Source organism: Antrostomus carolinensis, unplaced genomic scaffold (assembly GCF_000700745.2).
Source record: "Antrostomus carolinensis isolate BGI_N321 unplaced genomic scaffold, ASM70074v2 scaffold18577, whole genome shotgun sequence".
Classification (NCBI taxonomy): domain Eukaryota; kingdom Metazoa; phylum Chordata; class Aves; order Caprimulgiformes; family Caprimulgidae; genus Antrostomus; species Antrostomus carolinensis.
This window is the reverse complement of record NW_010329883.1, coordinates 54,460-75,865: the sequence shown is the minus strand read 5'-3', so window position 1 is coordinate 75,865 and position 21,406 is coordinate 54,460. Positions and strand designations below refer to the sequence as shown.

The 21,406-nt window shown below is 37.1% G+C and overlaps 1 protein-coding gene across 1 annotated transcript in view; it reads left to right on the top strand.

Moving 5' to 3' along the window:
- The first annotated feature begins 2,307 nt into the window (after window positions 1–2,307).
- The window catches only part of GNAL (G protein subunit alpha L), a 61,167-nt gene continuing 42,068 nt past the window's right edge, over window positions 2,308–21,406 (top strand). The window contains exon 1 of the mRNA XM_010172756.2: window positions 2,308–2,402. The gene's annotated coding sequence lies outside the window, so the exon portion shown is untranslated. The remainder of the gene's footprint in view (window positions 2,403–21,406) is intronic.

The window sequence follows — 21,406 nt, the reverse complement described above, 5'->3', positions numbered from 1 at the left end:
TCCTCTTCTTGTTCCCTTCCCGTAGGCTCATGGGGCTGAATGGGGCCATTTTTTAGATGCAGGTTCCCCTCAGAGGTGGCTTTCCAGGCAGATGGGATTTCCCACCTACTGATGGCAAGGAGGGGAGGGATGGGCATGCCATGCCTGGCCCCTGCACCTGCAGCAGTGAGCGCCTGCGGGCGGAAGGGCTGAGGCTGAACACTGCTGTACCTGCGCCCCTCGAAGTGGGTGGGAGAGCCGGGTACTTCTGCATCGGCACCCTGTCGCTTATCCAGAGCTCGCTCTTTCCATTGAGAAGGTGATGCCTTTCTTTGAACAAAGTTGCCAGGAAGTGAGATGCGTTCAGCTGATGCCCTAAGTATCAGTCAAGCATAAGCTTCAAGTTTGAGGAATGTTCCATGTTTTCTGGTGTTTTATCATTTTGACTTTTCCAGTTCTTTCTTTTTCTTGTAGTCACACTCTGTAGGTGTCCACTTTCTCCTTTTACTTATTTAGTTTGAAATCTTGTCCTTTCTTGAGCTTGTTTTTGTTTTCCTCCTGCTGTTGGAACAGAGAGTTTATAATAGCCGTAGCATAACTTCAGAAGGTGGATCTGAAATATTTTAAACAATCATTACATAAGTTATTAAAATAACAAAGACAAAATAAACATATCCTCACAACGGTGAAGAAATAAATTCCAGGGGCAGTATAAACATCTGCCAATCTCTAGTGGTGCTTTCTCTCTTCTTCCAAGACTTTCTGTGAAGGTTTTTCACATCTGCTTTAACATCTCCTTTTCTCTAAAGTTTTGAAAACTTCTTAAAGGATGGATTTTTCTCTCTCTCTACATTGTGCACAATATAGTGGAAAGCAAAAAATATTTCTGGGGTTATTCAGGACCTCTGTAGCCATGTTCAAAGCTTAATTAAATAATCAGTACTAGTTTGTTTTGCAGAACTTGTCTTGTGTTTTACCTCTCCCTGAAAACATCACCAGCAGATCACAGGTAGTTGCTGAGGAGCTGAGTGTCACCTTTTGGGGCACCTCACAGGGGTGATGTGTGAGGCTGAGAAACCCATACAAAGTAAAAGTGAACTCACTGCTGGCAAGAGCTTTTACTACGAACTTTGTCTTTTGAGAGAAGTTTTTAATCCTTAAAAGGTGTGGGGAGGGACTGGCAAACAATTTCAGGAAGTTTCAGAATTAACATATTTACACAACATTTTGACAGGATTATGAAGCGAATCTACAGTTTGGCTCTGTGTAAATTGTGTGAATAATTATTCACTCAATTTACACAGAGCCAAAGTGAACTGTGGAAAAGCCATTTGTTAGGTTTTGCAAATTTATGCCTGACAAAAGGACTCTGATGATTTAGTAGCTGTGTTAAGGTGTTAGGAGATTATTAATAACTTCTGTGTTTAAGTTGACATACTACTTTAACAATTTGATTTGAAGGAGGAAAGACTCAGTCATATAAAGGCAATATTAATTTGCCTAATCATTCTTCATTTTGTTTTAGAAGAATTTAGCTGAAGAAACTCAGATACAGTTTGACTAACCAGTAATGATGTAACAGAATGGTCTCCTAGCTTTAAAAAGAACTGTAGCGTGTGAGGGTCTACAGCAGCAACTGGAAGAGCCAACACACTCTGCATGTGTGCGTTCTATACAATGGAGCTGTGGCTTCACTGTCACCAAGGATGACTTTAATTCCTCTTTCAATGTCTGCCAGCAGATATTTCTGGATTGGGTTGCCTGGGATAGCAGCTAGGAAAAGTTCGTTGTACCAGGAGGCTGCTTGGAGGAAGCAGTGTTGAGGAAAGACTATTAGTCTTGCAATCAAATTACTATATTGCATGAGAAAATACTGAGCAGCAGAAATTTGTGTTTTTCAGGAAAAATTACACCATCTTTTTAAAGTTACAGACTGGTTCTTTCTCTAGGAAGCTAATGTTTATAAGCTGAGCAGCTTTTTGCATCACTTCTATGCCTTTTCCATAACAGAAGCATAAATTTGGTTAAAAATTAAGTGAGCATGTTTCTAGGTAACATTTATACTTACAGTAAATTTTATATATGGACTAATTTTGAAGACAGTCTTCAGTACATGTCATGTACTGGAAACTGTCAGCAGCCATATGTTCAGTATATTTTACTGCAATTTTGCTGATAAATGTTTGTTGCTTTCTTTAAAGGTGTAATCTATCATTCTACAAAAGTATAAAGCATGAAGGTTGGGAGGAAGGAGCAACACATATAGATTGGGGATTGAAAAGACTGAAAAATGTTCTCTTATTTGTTGCATTTCCAATTTTTCAGGAATTCTTTGAACATGCAAAAAAGCTCTGGGATGATGAAGGCGTAAAGGCATGCTTTGAGAGGTCAAACGAATATCAACTGATTGACTGTGCACAGTAGTAAGTATTTCTTTTTACAGAATTAATAGCCAAGAATTGCCTATAACAAGTTAGAAAATATATTTATATTAGCCAGATCTGGGAGTTGTGCAGTGCAGCAATTAACATTTTAATTCTCTGTATAGGCTGAGCATGTATAGCAAAAATAATTGATTTTTTTATCGTAGTTTGCCATTATTATAGAACTCAATATTCTGCCTCAAATATTTAACAGATAATAAAGATGAGTATGCAAAAATCATATTAAATAGTTTTAAGCGTCTTCGCTCCATTTGAAATAGTTTTACATAAAACCATTTCAATTGAAACTAATAAGTCTAAAAAATGTCAAGCCAGTCTAAGGAAAATGCTTTGTTTTACATTCTGAGACCCAGACAGTGCTGAAATTGCTCTGTGTTTTCACATTCCATTAAAGCATTAGAGATTTTTACTTAACCGAATGCATACCTGCATTAACAATATATTTTCTCGGGCAGGGTTGAAATTATGAGTGGTATGTCATTAACAGTAGTAGTACATCTGGTATTTTCTCCTGCGTATACATCAAGTGAAGCAGTGCATGTGTGCGTAACACAGTTAGAATCCTTAAACAGGTTAATCTGATTGGAAATGTTCTGAAAAGAGACACACGTAGTAGATTGTGAAGGTGCAAATCATAAATATATATACTACACTGATGAAAACTAATTAATCGGGAAATAGTCCATTAACATGCCAGGGCTACAAAAACTCATCTGTCCTCGGTAATAGCCCAGCTCTGAATTATACTTTGACCAAAAATACACATTTCATGTGAACTGCTATTGCGAAAATGTATACTCTTAGAGTTGCTATATGATTTAGGGTTTTCAGAGAACATACTCCAGTGTGTTACGATCTGTCTAATGTGCGGTATGGTCAGCAACAATGCCACAAGTCTGTTGTAGCACTCAGTGTTTTGTTTTTCTGTCCTCTCTGCTCTCGGTGCTGAGGCTGAAGCAGAGGAAACGGGCCATGTTGCTAAAGGACTTGTCACGCTTCTGCTGCAATGGGGAACTTTGGTGCTGCGGGTTATAGTGTCTTTTCCCTCTTTACAGGCTATTTTGGGGAAATAAAAAGATCCTGTAATGACTCATCAGCACATGGAAGCAAAGGAAAATTACATATGTGTAGGAAGGAACTCATTTGACCTTAGTGGACTGAATTTACCAAAACTTGGGCATTTGCTCACAAGTTCAGAGTGGCTAGAAATGAAAGCGGTGGTTGTAAATGAAAAAAACCGAGAAAGTTGTCCTACATTGTGATCAGTCGTTTTCCCCTCTGCCGCCACCCACCAGCACCACCATGGTACACATCTGAGCTATGTCATGCTTGCTGACAAGTTCAGACTGACTGTTTATGGTATCTATTAATGCACTCAAATAAGACATCAGGCCAAGAAAATAGAATAATAACAGGTTTAAAATAAATTAATGTAAAACTTACTTTACTGATGAGTAAAGGTTAAAGTGTCACCCAGTCCTGCTTCGGAAAACGATGCTGAAAGGACCAAGTGGAAAAGGAAGGCACTTAATTATCGTATTAACAGCACTGTGCATTCTCTTAAAAAATGGTGCCTATCTACAGGCTTTGACAAGGAGAAGAATGTTAAGTCTTGTGTTATGTCCAAAACCAAAACACAAATAGGAGAAAAAATGGGTCTAGAATTAAGTCCACTGTCCTGAAACATAAAACTAAATCCTACTACCTTTTTTCCTAAAAGCTTGAAGGAAGATTCTGGGGCTTTTTTCTCTGTATCTTCCTTCCATATCTTCTGACTTGCTTTTTCTTTTTTCTGATATTATTTATTATAGTAGTAAATATAACACTTGCATAATTCTTCACCTTTAAGACACTTTATGAAATAGTATTTGATACTTAAATATCCCTTGAGCGTATCTGTGCTTTACATTTAATGATCTACCTGAAAATGTAGTAACTAAGTGATTTACCCATGTCTATAAGCCTTCAGTCTTAGAGCAGAGTCTTGAAACTCAGAAATAGCTGTGTCATTGATCTGATCAAACAGCCTTTTTCTGAGGGATATTGGTGATTTAAAATGGTGAAGCGTAATCTTAACAGAAAGAAGATACTAAAAATACACTCGACTTTTATCTGCTCCTCCATCATTCCTTGAAACTTAAAATGATACCAATTGAGTCCATGAAAAGGAAATTTATGAGTTGCTCCATCTTTGCTGCACTCTATTTATATGTTGCACAACGACAGTAGTTGCTTTACCCAGAATATTTCTGTGCTTGCGCTGGATGGACCTTACTCAGAGTGGTGGGGTCATGTCTGCCTTGTAACTGACAGAGAGTGTGAGACTAGGTCAGAAATACAGTTCTAATGCACATGTATATTTTCTTATGTGCACTTAGAAAATACTAACTGTGAGGGTGCTGTGTTTCTGACTCAGCAGGAGCAGATCACATTTCTCTCGGGACCTGTGCTTGGTCACCTTTAATTGGTGAAGGTAAAAAGGGAAGGAGTGTAATGCTGATACACATGTTTACTGTGGGATTTTGAAACATCTGCAGTGTTTTCGTTACACTGGCTTTGGGAGATAGCATCCCACACCATCAGCTAAATCCTAATCTTTTACTTGATAGTGAAGGAAGAACATTATCAGTAGGTCACCACTGTTTTCTCTGTTTAAAAAAAAAAAGGCAAAACAAAAAAAATCCCAATATGTGTTAAAAATATCATTGGATTACAAGTTGAGTGGCTGACTTAAAATACTGAAAAGCATTATTAGCAAATTATAAAGTCAGCAGCCCAACTTGCTGACTGTTAAATGAGTTACAAATAGTGTATTTTTAAATAGTTTGATTTGGCTACAGTACAGAGCTTCTGTATTTTTAAAACTTAACCTAATTTTCTTTATTACTGTGGGAGAAATATTTTTCTGGCAACAGAGGTAGTAGAAAGACACAAAGGCAAGTGTTTTGTTTACATGAGTTCTGAAAGTTGTTTTTCTTTGATTTTTAATGCCCTTTTAAATTACCACGGTACTGTTCCTTCATGGAAGTGAGGATGAGGGCCTGCCTGTCAGACTATTTTAATATTCTTACATGATTCTCCGTGTATCTACAGTTCTTCGAAGTGTCATGTTGGTGCATCATGTGATATTTGTAACAAATGTGAATCTGTTACCAAGCCGGAGGTCAGACCTTGTGGTCTGACAGTGGTAAATGTATCATAAGCAAAGATCTTAATTGTTCTTTATCACTAACTACAAAGATATTTGTGTAACTCTTGGAAGGGGAAGTATTGCATGGTCATCAACCATATCTTTTGTGTAATGACCTTCATATATTTCTTTGAGATAGGTATAGTAAAACTGGCAGGTTGTTGTTTTCCCTGTCTTCTGATTTAATATTTCTTTCAAGTTAAATTTCAAGTTTAATTTCAAAAATTATATTTAATTTGAAAAGTTAATTTCACTTAGTTGTATCCTCATTTGACTTACGTAGATTTCAGCAGGTTGATTTTGTTTATGATGATCAATCTTATACCTTGCTTTGGTTGACTTTTAACTTATTTTGAACTACTGTGATCATGCCCATATTCACATACTTTATATTCAGGAAATTCTAGGTCTGTAAGAGGCTGTCTTGGCATTGAACTTTCTAGTACATAATAGACCAAAATATGTTCTTTAAAAATTTCTTATAATTCTGGAATGGTTTTCTAAAAGCTAAATAGTTTCTTATAAGATGAATGCAACTGTTTTTTAATATTTCAGTTTCTTCCTACTAGTTATCAAATGCCTACATTTTATTGTGTCCATGGAAGGGAACTGTAAAGCAAACTTCTATGAATGTAGAACAGATCAAAACAAATAAAGGTCCAGGTATAATGGCCTTCATTTTAAAAAAGACACAGAAAAAGAACTGATGAGCTGATTATATGAGCTGATTTATAAACTTGATAAATGTAAGTAATTTATTTGGCAATGAAGAGGTATAAAATTTCTTTTTGAGTAAGAGCATAACATGAGGTAGAGTTATAGGTTGTAACCATCTGTTTGATGTTATATATGTAAGTGGGTTGACTTCCCCCTACTGCTGGTGAAAGAGTTTCTGTATTATAAGCCCCCTCTCTTCACTGCAAACCATACCACATGCTAATTGGTGACTGCTCTAGCAATCCCAGAAAAGCCACAATCCCAGAAAAAGAAGTTGTTTTTGTTTGGAGATCTAACATGTGCCCACAGGCAGCAGTGAAGTTGAAGACCTTTACAGAACATCAGTTGTCACTGGGGGATTATCAGGCACCCCCAGTCAGGTGACGTCCATCCATTGTTTTGATGAAGAGGCGAGTTATGTTATTCAGTTATTCAGTTGATTGAGTAAAATTAGTTGATAGGGGATATTTACAGTGCTTAGAGACTGTCAGAGAAAAGGTGGTGGTTTTTTATCAGAAGAGTAGACAAGCAGAACTATGTACTTCCGAAAAGGGAGAAAAAGACAAAACCAGAACATCCAGTTATCTTTTTAGGTCACACACAGTTTGCTCAAGGCCTCATTGTTAGGAGAAAAAAAATAACTACTTTCAGGTTTATTGGAAGGTTCCAGAGTTGAATTTTGTAACATTGCACGCATATGAAATAACTGTGTGTGTGTGTGCGCATGGGTGTCCCTAGCTGTAAGGGTTGTACTTCAGCTCACTGAGTTCCTTGCAGCAGGAAGTAGACCAGGGATTTAAGAGAACTCTGCCTTCAGCCGATATTTTATCCCAGTTTGTCTATCAGTCTTTTTTCCCTGATAAAATACGGCACTTCTGATATACTTAAATGTGAAGGCCTAAATTGGTCTCTATGCAAACATCTGGGCTAATAAAACGTAATTATGCAAGTTCTCAGGAAAGCAAACACAAGGGATGTGAGCTTGGCCAAAGAAAATTGATTTTATATTTGAGCTAATATACATGATATACATAGAAAAGACACACCTTGAGTTAGTTTTCTTCGCAGTTCTGTCTTGGAGAAGGGTTTCAGCCAACTTCTGAGGCATCTATCCTGGTATTAGGTGAATTAATTAAAAAAAAAAAAGTTCTTTGTGTTGGCTGTCCACAGATTCAACTCCCGATGTGAGAAAACAGATGATAGGTTTTTTTCTCAACAGCACACTTCTTGAAACCAAGCATATTTCTGACTTTCCTTGTGCTCTCCTAGAGAAGAGGTTTAATTACTACATAGTCATTCCTAAATTCCCTCTTACAGTCTGAGGTCAGAAAACCTGCCTTGGTGTTACCTGCTTCTTTTGTCTAGTGTGGCCCTTCAATCCAATATGTTGGTATGTACACAGGCTACACGCATGACTGTAAATAAATATGAGCGTTAGTATGATTTATATACTTTCACTAAGTGTGGCTTCGTGATTTGTTGCTTAATACTGCTTCTTCTAGGGATTTTCTTAGAAGATTTGTTGTATCATACTCCAAATTGGATTCTGCTAAAGTTCTCGCAGAGACATGGACAGGCTGCATCAACTCAGTGGCAGCTAAGTCCTTCCTGCAGTGCTCTCCCAACACCAGTTGTCAGTCAGCCCAAACCACCTGCAGCAATGCTGTTGTTCTCAGTATTAACCTTTTTGATGCCAAGGTCTTTATTAATTCCTAATTCTGTCTCCTTTGAAAGTGCCATATACAGTAATAACTCCTGGTGCCTCAATGGTATCAAGCAGGGTTGTTGTTGTTTTTGTTTTTTTTTCTGACAATGTGTAAGGCTTCAGCTTTCCCAGCTTTGGTAATGGAATAGCAGAATTGCTACTTCTTTTATTTTCCTCCTTATCATTAGAGAGTAGGAAGGAGGTGCTTTCTGTCATGTCAGCATTTTTGTGTGTTTTATAATTTCTGCCATATATAGGATTAAATCTAGGGATTATGTAACTCTCAGAGGGAGATTATGCCCTGCTTTGTGTATTTGTTGCTGTGCCCCCCATCGCCATACACTGTTCAGCTATGTCTAGTTTAAGAATATTGGAGAAACATGAAGAGTTGAAATTGTACTGAAAAATTCTACAAACTACGTAATATTTTTCTTAAAACTGATAATTGGCTGTATTGATTTGTGGCTGATTATTGCAGCCCATCAGACTTTTTTTACATATCCATATAATGTCTTTGTCAAAGGAGTTGTATGAAATTGGTGCCTTCAGTTGGATTTATGTGCTCTTGGCCCTGTCCCAGGTTTCTTCGTAGTAGCTGCTGTGTAGCAGTAATTTAGGTAGTAAAGGTCACTGAAAGTCACCCAGAAAACAGAGACCCTCCAAAGCTGGAGCCCCATAGCACACTTGTTCTTTATCAAGAACAGCTTCTTCATCATTTGTGTTCTCCAGGAAGATGACCAACAAGAGGACAAAAGAATCTGACCTGGTGTGCTTGCATATAGCATGACAAAACTGCAACAGAAAATGCAAACGCAGTTTCTGTTGAATAAGAGTCTCTTTTCTGGTTTACACAAATGCATTATCTGTGAAATCATTAATCTAGCAATCTATGTTTAAACTGACAGGTAACAAAGATCAATAATCAAGAGTATCTGCACCACCTAGGGAAAAAATCTCAAGGAACTTTGTCTTTCATTTTGCCCCTGGAGAAACATCATTTGACACAAACCCCAAAATTATTTTCTTTAAATCTGCTGGCTTTGTCAAACCACCTGGGAGTGCTGCAGTGTATGACACACCACCATCTCTGTGTTAGGAAAGATTTTGGTCTCCTGTTGCTCCGAAACATGCCATCTGCATGCTAACAATCTCAGTGCCAGACTTGGTTCTTGTTAGGACCATTATGCCTGCGTAGACAAAACAGAAATTGAGAGGCAAGACAGTCAGTTGGCTTTGTGCAGACATCCATCTTGGAGCATGACATGTCCAGCCTTGGGTTTGCAAAGTCCTGTTTGTGCTTTCTCTGTTAGCTGTGTACTTTGAGGACACCTTGGTATTTCTTTGTGTGTGCCTGAGAAAGTAAGGCGGCTCATTGAAAGGGAAGCAGACCCATGAATATACAGCTTCTGAAATCATGTTTTTGTTGTGGAAAGGAAGGGAGCAGAGGGAGAGTGGGAAGGAGTAGGGGAGCTCAAGGAGTAGGGAGGAGGAGGGAAGTTGTCTTGCATACTGATCAAAGAATTGCGGTCTAAACCTTTTTGAAGTCCTTTACACATGGTGGTAACATTTCTTTTCATATGTAACATAGTATGACTGTGCCTCCAGATTCATATTTGATACATGCTTTTTATTGCCAGAAGGTGTGGAACAACTTAGAACCCTCTTTCATCTTTGATTTTTGTCCTTAATAAAATTTCTTTCATCATAATGGATGGTGAAGTAAAGGTGGATGTATGTATGATAAATTAAGGTAAACATACTGATTATAAGCTATAGAATATTATTTTTTAAAGTAGTGATTCTTTTTAAACTTGGTAAATGCTTATTAAATATAGGACAAATACTTTTAACTTTAAAAAATTAGGAAAGTATTGGTTATAAATGTTTCATTCCTCATGTAACTAACTTTTTGATGGTGATAAGGGAGAACTATAATAATATTATTTTCTTCCATCTAAAATTCTGATTTGGTTCATTTATAAACAACTCAATGTGATGACGAAGTTTCTTAATTTTTTTTGTTAAAAGCTCGTGCAGTATCACTTTCAAACCTTAAAAATTCATTAAATAAGTTAGAAACAAATTTTATTTGGTTAATTCATTAACAGATTTCCTCCACTTACCTGATTTACACTATAAACCTTAACCAACCAGTAAATTGTTGTTTAATGATAGAAAAAAAGAGAGGGATTATAATTATAGAGTAATTACTTTGGCCTTACTGATGAGTCTTCTAAACAGAGGTGGTTGCCAGATAGGACAAAAGTCATTGTGCAGTGTGTAACGCTTAAATTTTTCACTGTTTACTCTAGTAGACCACAGTCTTGAGAGGCAGAACTGTGGTTTCTTAAAATATGCACTGGGAATTCTCTGAAATAACCTTTTAATCTGTTGCTGTAATTTTGTTGTTGTTGTTGTTGTTCCCCTTTTTGCCCTCACTTATTAAAAAAAATCATTAGACTTAACCAATTCTATCTTAATTTTGATAATCAAAATGTGACCATGATGTACCAGTAGTTAGAAGTACAAAAATATGGAAGAAGCACCAGCTGTAGAAACCCCCAAAATGCCATTGTATTTTCAGTTTGGAGGAAGTAGTGGGATGAAAATACCATTTGCAAATAGCCAGTATGACATACGGGCATGTACCCACCTCTTTTAGCCACTTCAGTTCACATAGAGAAGACAATAATATTTCTCAATTAAAAAATAAGATGGAAAATAGTTTATAAACACAGCACTCCCTCTGTCTTTTAAAAATTAATATGACAAATATTTTTTTCTTATTAACTAGTTACTATTGGAGAAGCCTTTAAGCAGCCCTAGATGGGCTGGTCAAACATAAAATTAAACTATACATTTTCCCACACATTTCTGTGTGCGTGATTTTCTGTTTTCAGGAGATTTAGGACAAGCAAAAAGGTTGAAAATGTAAGGCAGAAGGACATAAAATACTCCTTAACTTCAATTTAAGGTAGTAATTAAGTGTAAAGACCAAGCAAAGTTAGGATAAATGCATGAAAGTACACTTTTGACTGTTTGTTTTATTAAATATTCCTACTTTCCTTTGAAAAATACAGCAAAGCTGCTGCGGAAAGAGTTCTTTCCTCCACAGTCAACAATATTTTTTGGTTTTTCCTGAATGGCTGATGATTTTTAAAATTTTTTCCCCAACTGTTTGCACACATGTTGTAATAGTAGGTGTGGGACATGTTAATCTAACACAGCAACTCAGCCCCATTTGGAAAGACAATCCATTGAGCGAATTAGAGGATTGACAGTAGGTCCATCAGCTGAGCTTGCCTGCATTTAGTTTCCTGAGTTAGTATCCTATATTTAATTTGGAGATACGCTTTTCCGTATTCCTTCTGCAGAGGTAAACTGCAGACTTTCAGAGGCTTTTGCAATTGTATTTGCAATATAAACGTCAAACACTTTTCAAGCCTGAGCAAAAGCCTGCTAAAGAGTCAAGACGCTTAGCATCACCCTCAATATATATGCTCTTAAGTTGTTAATATCCTTTAAAACAAAGAAAGAGCATTCTGTTGCACTTCTGATTAAAGAGGAAAGGCTGTGTTTATTTTATATCATAGCAGTGAGGACAGAAGTGAATAGGTACTGGTATAAGGCTGAGTCAGTGAACTGGCACAGTGGGCAGTGTGACTGGTGAAAATGGCCAGAACCTGGGATATTGAGTAGGGGAAAGAAAAGGCTTGTCCATAGGACTTCGACTTCATTGAAGGACATTTTGTTTGAATTTTGTGTATTACAAATAATGTGAGGCCTTTTTAGAACATATTAATGTAAAATAACAAGGTTAAAAAGCAGGCCTTGAAAGTGATGTCTATCTAGAGTACAGATAACTGCCAATAAAGAGAACCTTAAAAACCTGTGTATTCCCTACTGTCAAGTCAGAGTAAAACTAAGCATTGCTTATAGTAATCATGCTGATACAGTTTAACTCCAGAAGTCCTAATTGTGAATAATTGCTCAGCATCAGTATCCAAAAACTTCTTCAAATGAAATAAAACCGAAGATGTTGATTATCTAGAATCTGCATGCATGATATATGAGTAGATGTCAGAAGGAAATTGTAGGTCATTCTGTGAGTTCTGTTGTTATTTATATGCTGTTCTTGCTTCAGGACTCTTCCAGTGTATGCGTGGGAGAAAGAGTAAACTATGACCAAAGCCAGCTTCATTATATTGCAGGGAACATTAAGAGTCACTTGTATTTACTCTAGTTCTCCAGCTTATGTTGATTGATAAAGAATTTAATTCAATCTGTTCATTGAAAATTCTTTGACGAGTGTGTGCATGTTCTCTGTGGAAGAAGTTAGTTGGTTAAAGAATATATTGGCCTATTAATAAGCTTATCATTATGTAACACAAATGTATTCTATTTTTTTTCTGTGGGATTTTATTTTTTACCATGCTCTAGAGAAAATTGTTTTCCATATTCTGTTGCCTTAAACCTAACCTACTGTGAAACACTTGTTTACATAATAAATTTCATGTAATACAGCTGTATAATTATAATAGCTATAAATTGGATGCTTAAAAAAGAAATAAGAGCACTGGAAATTTAATGGCAGGTTCTATGGGATACTGTCAAATTACTTACAATTGGGGTTTTACTTTCCTTAAATACCTCATACATTTTTTCACTCAGAGATGGTCAGCGTTTCTTTTTTCAGGTAGACACTTTCACACCAAAGGATAAATGAAAGACCAAGAGTCGTATTTCTTCCTTAAGGAACTACTCACTGGCCAGACTCTGCATACATGGCCTCCCCTGTGCTAATATATGTACACAGCCTTGTTTATGTTAGGATCTACAAGAAGCCAGGGTTTGGGTGGTGGTGTTTTTCTAAATTAATACTGCACCAACAGATTTGAAAAAAGAAAGATGATGGAATGTAGAAGTTAAGAAATAAGAAAATAAAATACGGTTTTTGCTGTGTTGGAAAAATACAAAGGCTAAGCCCCTGTGCTTGAAAAAGAAATTTTACACCTCAGACTAAACCAAAATAGAGTCATGGTATTTGTCAGTTTGGTTGTAATCCCAATTTTAAGGTAAGGGAGACTGGGAAACTGAGCAGCTTACTTCTCATAATTAAGTTAAAGCTAATTTTGTTCACTTAGTACAGGACAACAATGATGCTGACAGAATTTTTTAAAAGTTTATTTGACTTTAGAGAAACTGTTTCAGTTGTGTCTATTGTAAAACTACTCATTATGATTTAATTAGAAATGTTTGTTATAATGGTGAGTTTTTATACAAATTTTAATTTCAGTCTAAATTAAGCAGTGGAAAATACGTGTAAAATGTATCAGTAGACTTCCTGTGTAATGGACAGACTAAATAATTGTTTTCCAGAAAAAAATTTCCAGAAGTTCCTTTGTTCTAGAATTGGTTCAAAAATTAATTTCTTCATTTTACTACTCCCCTGACAATTCCTCTGTTCGTAATCAAAAGAGAGAGATGATCTTAAGCAGTTATCATACTTAACTGCTAATGCAGGAGAAGGTGAATCTTGTAATCAGTTGTATGGGTTTTCTGAGAACAGTTTTCAGTTTTATTCTCCTTTCATGAACATTGCAGGGAAGATTGGGGGTGTATTGTTGTTTTTTAGGTACTTTATTACAGTAAAGGAATTGGAATGAATATCCAAATAACATTTAAGTACATTTTTCTGACCAAAGCCTGCTGATACATTTTTTGACTCCCTGGTTTTGCCTCCTTCCCTTTTTTTGTATCTGTAAAAGAGGTTTCCATACCTTTCTTCTGGTTTAGAAGAATGTGTTTGAGGCTGGGAAGATCTGCATTCTGGACATTAGCATCCTGAAAGTCTGATGTTACAGATTTTGGATAATTACTGTCTTTTAAGTTTCTTTCTAGACACTTTGTGAAGAAATTTAATGATAAGCATGGGTGTAATTTCTTGGCCTGCACGTATTTACTGGCACAACTGTGTTAGAACTGCAGTTGCCAACACTACTATAGCAATTGTTAAAAAATAGTTTGTTAAAGAGCAGTAGAGTGTTAAAGAACACTATTGCCACTAGGGTTTATTCTGTTTAGGGAATGTAGAAGTAAGGTCTGCTGGTAAAACAACTTCTTTAACCAGAATGACTTTTATCTTTGTTGAGTTTATGGGCCTATTACTTTATATTGTCAGGGTCTTAGAAACCTTTTTTCTGGCAAGTTTGCCATACACTAGATTTTCTCCATGAACGTACTGGAGTCTGCTTTGAAAAGCTTTTCTCTAAAAAGACAAATTCCAGTGAACAAACATTTTGCTACATCGTACAGCACTGGCAAGCCCAAGTATGAAGTAATCACAATAAACTATAGTTCATTATATCAGCATTGTTACTATTGTTTAAAAAAAAACAAAAGTCAAATGTAATCACTAGTTTCCTCCCAGTTGCATTTTCTGTGAAGAACTAGATGGAAGTCTTGTTTTGCTGGAGTTTTTTTTGCTTTAACTTGTGTTATGCACTGGTTACTCACCTCTTTCCTCTGTAGTTCGTAGGCAGCTCATGTTCATAGGGTCTCACGTCAAGGCAAGACGTTCTTCAGAGGAGATTGTGGTGCAGAGAGAGTGCAGAGTATACCTTGCTTCCCATCAGTGCCAGCCAACACAGGCAAAAGTTTAGGTTTTTGACCTGATAGTACTTCAAAAGTAATAATCAACAAATTATGTTATGTAAAAATGCAAAGGTGAGACCTCTATTAAAGTTTATTCATAGAAATTGGTTAACTTACTTACAAATACACCATTTGTACTTCTGACAGAGAGCTCATCATAATATACAATATGTAGAGGATGAAAAGAAGAAGAAATAGAAGATTGTAGGTGGGCAAAGATAATAAATACAGTGTTTACAAATAAGGCAAAAATAACAAAGCAGTAAGTATTTTTTAGGAATGCAGAGTCTTAAAGCACTGGACCAACACATAACCTTGCTAGTAGTCTTTTATGTGTGTTGCTAATAGTCTCTTAGGTCTGTTTAGTGAAGGCATATTGTTAAATGTGTAAGACTGTGCAATGTTCTGATAGAAATAAGCAGAATGGATATGGAGGGGAAAAAAACCACCACCACATAGGTTTCTGAAAAAAACAAGGAAAAACTTTGCTAGGGAAATCTTCTATTTCCACACCATAAGAAGAGCACAGCACAGGTGAATGTTCAGAAATATGAGTAAATACACGGCTACATTGCAAGGAATCAGCAAGTCTGGCTAAAAGGCAGTTACAGTAAACTAGATTAGTATCATTATTGTGATGTTATCACAAATCCAAAGGAGAAGACCACAAAAACTGAAATATAGAAAGAAATACCTTTAACAACAAGGAAAAAAATTTCAGCAAAAAATAATATTCTGTAGACATTCTGTGAATTTCTTTAAGAAGGAAGTAATTGAAGGAAAGTTCCAAAACATTTTATCTTCTGAACTCCTCAGCCTGTGCAGTGAGCTTAAAACAAGTGTCTTCCTCCACAGGCAAGACTGGTTTCTTCATCTCATCTAGCCTTGTTGTTCCAGAAGATGAGTATCTTCTGCATGAGTAGGGTAGGAGCACAATGCACTTTTTTCTGGAGAAAAAATTGAAAAGGCTCTTCAAGTGAAAAGTCCCAGTTTCATTCTGCCTCTAGTAAGATTGCTAGTAGTTGTCTTTTTCTGTGGATCTCAGAGCACTGGGGAGAGTTTCTCTTTTAACAGGTGCTTTACTGTCCTCTTTGCCCAAAAACAGTGCATAAGCCCACTGCAAAAAAGATGGGCAAGAACAGTGCTCTGTGGGCACAGCACTCAGTATTTCCTGTACCTTGATAGAAGTCCTTGAAAACTAACGGAAGAGATGGTGACTTCTTCAGAGCACTTACTTGCTTTCTCCAACCCTTGGCACATTAGGAATTGCTGATCTTTTATCAGTTTTATCTCTTAAAATGGAGACAGAGGCACATCTTGCTATCACACTGTTTTGGAGAGATTTCAATGTAAAAGCTGCTTATTTTCTGGAGCTTTTTCATCTTATGCATGTGCAGCAGTTTTAGCAACACTGTCTGGAGGTCTTCAGAGTACAATCCAGCATGTTTGGATTTTATTTGCATTGTCTTTTTTCCTCTGTTCCAGTACACAGACCTCTGACTGACTTGTGGTCTTGATCTAAATTACAGCTCTCTCTCTTTTTGTTGGCTGACATATTTCCCTTTCTTTTCTCCACTTACTAATAGAATCTGCAGATTAATTTATTTGTTTTACTCTGTTTTGCTTGTTCATTGTTTTATTCTTCTTAGATTGACCATTTGCTATGATATGGGCCTCTGGCCTCTTGAGGTAGGTAGGCAATGTGTCAGCTTGGTCAGACACAGTGATATTCACCTATCGACTTGGATATGTAAAGTGGGCTTATTCTATCTACTATTCCCAAGCCTCCTTTGACTTTTTTTTAAAATAATTTCATACTTTTCTATTTTATGAAATCTGCATAGGCAGAATGCAGGGATGTTCATTCAGAAATTATCATGTATCTGTTAAGACCAGAGAGCATGGTAGCTTTTTTCAGTGAACTAAAGGCTTTGCATTTATACATTGAAGAAGTTCTTACATATGATTTTGTTACTGCATCCTACTGGGGAACAGACCGTTATCAGACCCATCTGACCCAACTTTGGAATTACCTTAATATTTGTATTGTGTAATGCAATTATATTTTTCTATTGTTCATAACACAGTTGGGGCCTCTTTTCATTTGTCTGTAGAGATATATTGATAGGAGTCTGCTTTCCACGTAATTCTTATTGTGGCAATTCCATTGTATCTGGACATGTGGCTCCTTCCTCACACCTTGTGATGAAGGAAGCCAGCATCATATGTAGCAATTTGCTTGATAAGTGCTAGATCTGGGCATGCATGACAGAGAGGGCACTGTTTCCAGAGGAACCACAAAATTGAGTTTAGGTTAAAAAAGGGAGGAAGGAAAGGAAAAGACTTCTTTTCATTTTAGACCAACTTCAGGAGTACAATCAGTACTTCATGCATTTTGAAATGGTTCTGCTTTCTGATAGGACTCAGACATAAATCCAATAGGGATTTTCCTAAATCCATTCTTGCTTCATGATTCTCAAGTGAAAAGAATCCATCAGAAATTCCCAATAAAGTATTCAGGAGATTCCGAAATGTTGTGCAGTGTACATAAATATTCAAACTCTTGACAGATCAAATATTAAGTTTTATATGCATTTCTGCTTTTATATAGTTTAAAAGTAGGTAGAAAACATGTCTGCTTCTCAGGTGATTACAGCCTTGCTGAAGTAAAGTAACAAGTGGAACCTGATTTCAGGAAACAAGCTTCCTAGAACCATAATAATTTTAAGTATTTATTTTAGTGTGAAATAATCATTTTCTGTAACAAACTACCTTTTCAATTAAAAGGAGCATTTCTTCTCCACTTATATAGACTCAGCTGAAATTCTTAAATCCTGAAGTGCCCAGTTGGATGAAGCACTTGAGCTCATTTCTGAGGAATGTGAGGACTCCTTATTTACTTCTCTCTTGCAAAGAGGTGAAATAATTAAATCCTAATTGTTTCTCAGAGTGAAAGCAGAAGAGGGCATTGAAATTAATCTTCTGTTTGTTACATGCTAGAGGCCAATAAGGAGTGTGAAGGAAAGAAAATATATGGAATTACATTAACCTTCAACACACTTAGTAACAGGAACAAAAATACTTCCCATCAACAGTGGAAGATTTTGAGCAACAGGGAATGTGACAGCAGACACTGTGCAGCAGGACAGGGGTGACTGGCCATGCAGAAGAGGTGTTTCCCTTCATTCATGGCTGTTTCATTGTCTTTTATCCATGATGGGGCACCATGTTGGATTTTGCATTACTTCCCTGGAGCTGCTCATGTGTTTAAACTCAAGACCTTTCTCAAAGCATCTCTCCTCTGGGTTAAATCTAATACAGGTGAAGGTATCCATTCAGATCTGTGACTCACTCATCTGCATACCTTGTCTGGTGCTCTGAGCCACAAGTGACTTACCAGTTACAATTTTCTGCACTGAAAATTTCATATTTTTTCATATATACAGTTGTGTGAGCAACAGTGCATGTGCAGGTAATACAGAATATTTATCCCCAGACTCCTGACTTCCAGATCTGCTACCAACTTGAGAAGGTAAGGGGGCTCTGAAAATAAGCTGCTTTCCTTCCTCCCCCTTGCCTAGCTGCTGCACTAAATGGGGCTCTGCCTCTTAGTCCCTCATCTTGTCTTCCAGTCCCCTGTGTCACTTCCCCTGTACCATTCCCTCCCCGAGGCACTGTTCAGTCTCCAACTCATAAATATTTAATGGATTATTTGGAGGTGATGGCTTTCAGAGGAATATGCTGAGATGTGATAGAGAGCCAAACCTGCAGCTTCATACTGTTGTCAGAAAATGCCAGAGACGTTCTGCAGACTTTGAAACAAAGTATGATGGTCCAGTACAATGTGTTTTCCTAGAATATCGCAGGCAGCAGTGTTTCTCCAATTTAAAAACAAAAATCCTTCCAGGACACTGCATGACTCTGTTCTTGTGCAAGACTGAATTAGAGGTAAATTGGCTTTGGTTTCTTAGAATGGCTGTGCTTATGTTGCATTGTATTCTGTTCACAAAGCTCAAGGCTGATTTTTGTTCTGGTGGTGTAAGTTGTCTGATTACAGTAAGGTAAAACAGTATGGAAGCTGTTTTTTCACTGATCTTACTTGATTGTCGGTTTTAGAGCAGGTTTGTTGGTAAGCCCATTTAGTGAAATTATACAGGTTTGGGCATCTTCTGGCTATTCTATTTGTATTATTCTGTTCTATTTGAAGAATGGGAAAAAAATGAAAGCATTCCTCCTCTTTTTTTCTCCCCCACCCTCTCTCTCTCTTTCAGAAATCATGGCATGTTGCTTTGTATTTTCCTTGTTGATAGTTTGAGATACAGTTAGATGCCTTTCTAAGGATCAGTCTGAAACTGTGCAGTACAATGCACAGTGATGTGAATGGCCTGTTGTCAGCACTGGCTGAAGAAGCTGTGACAAATCAGCAGTGGAGATGGAGAGGAGGAATCAGTTTACAGCTAGGAAAACTACCATGGTAGTTGTATTGGGAAATCAGTGTTCTTTTGGTGTGTTTTTTTTATTGCCCAAATGTCAGTGTTTCTCAATAGTTTGCTCATAGGAATAGAAGTCAAGGGAATTCTCAATGTCCAAATCACAGAACATGTGCTATTGTTTGAATTCTCCTCAATTTGTGAGCTGCTCACAGCAGGCTGTAATCATGTATCATGCTGATTTTTGGTATCTGTTATGCATTATTTCAGTTTCTTATGACTTTTGTCTTCCTTATTTACATGGGGGAAGTGAAAGGGCAAACTAGAACAGGAGAAAGCTTTGAGATGTAGCTTTACTCAAGAATGCATTACCTGGTTTGGCCTTGGGGTACTTTATCCATGTTTTCAGTTTACCTATCTGTGGAGGAAAAAAAATTGGGGGGGGAGGGGGGGGGGATGAGCAGTTCCTTCCTTAAGACCTTATAAAAGCTGTTCTGGTGTTTGATATTAAAGGTTATTGTGGAGGAGTCACAGGCTTTTTCAGTACAATGCAATCATATGTATTCGTTTCTCTTCACAAGTCTTATGAGGAGCAGCTGAGAGAACTGGGGTTGTTTAGCCTGGAGAAAAGGAGGCTGAGGGGAGACTTTATCACTGTCTACAGCTACCTGAAAGAAGGGTCGATCTGCTCAACCAAGTAACAAGTGATAGGCCAAGAGGAAATGGCCTCAAGTTGTACCAAGGGAAGTTTAAATTGGATATTAAGAATAATTTCTTTACTGAAAGGGTTCTCAGGCATTAGAATGGGTTGCCCAGGCCAGTGGTGGAGTCCCTATCCCTGAAAGTATTTGAGTTGTCTACACATAGTGCTGAGGGACATGGTTTAGTCAGGGACTTGTCAGTGTTAGGTTAATGATTTGACTCAATGATCTTAAAGGTCTTTTCCAGTCTAAGGAATTCTGTGATTCTGTCTTTCTGATTGCTGTGAAATAATTGTTAGTGCTGCTTTTTGCCAAAGACATCATTATTCTGTCTAGAAAGTATCAGTCCATCTTCATTACTTCCTGGAAAGTGTTTGGTGTGGTACAGATACAGGTCTGGTCTTTCTCAGTTCTCTTTGTACAGCACATCAAATTAACTTTGCTCTGTTTTACTACAGCTTTAGATGAGACCAAATTATAAGTTTGTAAGAACTGGGATATGAATCCTAATAATCAGATTTAGTGAAAGTAAAATGATTATATCCAAAATCTTAGTTCCACTTTATAATTTAAATATTTTTAATTTTGTTTAATATTGCAAATGTTTTCAGGTTTTTAGAGTAGTATTCACATTTGAATGAAAGACACAAGTTGACCACCACAGCTAGTTTACCTAATCTGTGATGCACAAGTTGTTGCAAGATCCCCTAAACAGGAGGGGAAAAATTAGAAAATTATTGAGGAACATTTTTGCCTAACCAGCTCAACTTTTTTTCCACACTGGGAAAATACACTGTGTTGGAAAAAGGATAGCCAACAGTTTTGTCTTTAATGTGCATAAGGACCACTGTGTAAACTTGTGACCAATTCAAACATCATTAAGTACCATTTTCCCTATCTATACTAACAGTAAAACTGTGTTCAGTAGTGAATGTGTTTTTACTGTGTGCCAAGTGTAGACAAAATCTGAGTTGTTCATTGTGAAATACGTACACCAAAGAGCTTTTAAACATGGTAAGTCTATGACTAATGTTAGTGCTTATAGGACTGTCGGGGACAATGTAGATATTTTCCAGTAATGACTTTGAAGGTTGTTTGCTTTAGACTATGTGAAACAAACATAATACAACCAGCTAAAGTTAGCCAGTCTTTGTTCCTTTTAATAGAAAGAGCATCTTCTGCGGAGGATGCTTGAGAGGAGCCAAGCTAGATGATTAGAAAGGCCCCCAGGCATGTTTAACTCAAAGAATATGGTCTTCAAAGGCTACCCACTAGGTAGTTCAGGCCGCATTTTAGAAGCATCAGTGAAGGCAGCAGATCAGTATAACCACCATATCTCTTGGAAGAGTTCATGCAGGGGCTGTTTTGCTCTGTATTTCCAGTGATCCAGCAGCCTAGGGAGAAAGTGACCATTCAGGGCTCTGAATTATTAGATGCAATAATCTGTCCCTAAAATGGATAACATAATATAATCCATGGTTATTGCATTTGGAATAGATAACAGGAAGGCATCTCTTCTCTTAATAAATACAGTGCAGGTAGGCAGTGTTTGAAAGGAATGTCCTTCTGTAGTAGGACTTTCTGCT